Genomic DNA, 1,975 nt, shown 5'->3' with positions numbered 1-1,975 from the left:
TTTCCATCTTCACCCCTCCCCTCCCTTCCCTCTCAGCACATCACAATGACGCTCGGTCACACCTCGGTAAGCAAATTGTTCATTTGCTGAAGGTCGTTATGAAAATAAAATAATGTCAATAAATGGATATAGATGTCTCAAGTAGATTTCTGTTCATATGTTTAAGGCAGAAATTTGAAACATTTTTTATTCCTATGTTTTGTTTAATGGCCTTCAAATTGAACACAAATCCCCATTAATATCAATTGTTTTCTTAAGAGTACAGGTCTGAACGTGGTAGCTCAACTGTATATGCATATTTTGAAATAGTTGATTTATTATATTTATAAGTAGAAAATATCCAGTAATTAAAGTTATTTTAGAGCTACAAAATATTTACAGATGACAAGACGTTCAATCATGGGTGTTGAAATACCTTAACAATAATAGACCGTAAATTAGTACAATTAATAAAATAATAATGTTGGTTAATTCATTTTGATAATTTGAGGGGGTTTCCCACCAAGGAAACCAATCTCATTAGTAGCTTCTTAGATCATCAATACAAAAATATACAATATGACATTTACAGTATAATTAAAATAATGATGTCATATTGTTTGTTGCGCATGAATCATAATTTCAATATCCACCTGTTCACCTGTTTTATGGCATTTTTTCTTTTGCTTATTTACCATGAATGTTGTAAGTGAACTGTAGTAACCGCCGTTGGCACGTCTGACATCCTCCATGTGATCCGCTGGAATGTCCCAAATATAAGAACAATCGCTTGAAACCACACCAGGGAAGCATAATTTCCTGAGTGGGTGCTCTTCCACCGCCCCCCCCCCCCCCCTTGCCCCTGCCCCCCGCTCACCAATCAGCTCATCACAACCTTAATAACATCTTTGACCTTGACTCTCCTTACTGTTCTAAACACGGGTACTTTTATCATGGAAATTCTTTTATTACCACAATTCCATTTAAAGACTTGGCAATGTGTGGCATCACCACTTTAGTTTTGCATGTTTTTCTTGACATTCTATGTCAATGACAATAACAAAACACTCAAATAAAATGGCCATTGTTGCGTTACATTTCTTTGTGAATGATACTTGAATCATCACAAAAAAAATCTGACTTTTTATGTCGTATTGATAAAGTTTATCTTTTTTTTTTGTAGAATGCTAGCTGTAATGATAAAATTAACATTGCCTGGACGTTTTGTGACATATTCCCAATGTCTTATAGAGTAATATGGGAATGGTCATGACGAGGAAATGTTTTTGTCACTCATTGCTGTTGATTTTTTGTTTGTTTCTACATTTCTTAAGAAATTAAGCTACCTATCATAAAAAATACTCATTTATTTACAGGCATACTATTAAATTATGACTAAATAAGTATTTGAATCTTGGACTTGCCATGCACCCTGATGTGCACTTTGCCACATATTCCTGTTTTATCAATTGACTGTTAAATCTCTTGGCTTGTTTTCGGGCCTTTGTCCTTAGCCCAGTCCGACTGGCGGTCCTAACGCAATCTCTTGAGGACGTACAAAAAGTTGCATGAATGTGTGTGCGTGTGTGTGCATGTATATCCCGTTTTAGCGTGACAATAGCAGAGAAAGTTCCATTGTTTTTCCACTCTGTCCAGGAAAGTGTGATTCTTTTTATAGTATCATAATGGTCGCAACATGTTTTTTTTGTTCTACTAGGAAGTCCACCTTAACAATGTTTTTGAGTAGTTTGCACTGCATCATGTTTAATTAGCTATGTCAAATAGCATCTATGTAATTAGATGCCCGGTCGTTTGGTGCCTCCTGCCTCCATTTGCCCTCTTCGCTGGAACAATCAGGCGTCTACACAAACAATAGCAAAAGGAAAAGCCCAGGGTGGAGTTGTGGCGGCAGGGTCCCCAACTTCTGAGGAGGGGGGTTCAAAACGGAGTGGAAAGTATTGTGTGTCTTCCGGAAATAATCTTCCTCATGCTTGTG

The sequence above is a fragment of the Syngnathus scovelli genome, chromosome 22 (genome assembly GCF_024217435.2).
Source record: "Syngnathus scovelli strain Florida chromosome 22, RoL_Ssco_1.2, whole genome shotgun sequence".
NCBI lineage: Eukaryota > Metazoa > Chordata > Actinopteri > Syngnathiformes > Syngnathidae > Syngnathus > Syngnathus scovelli.
Note: the sequence above shows the minus strand (reverse complement) of the source record.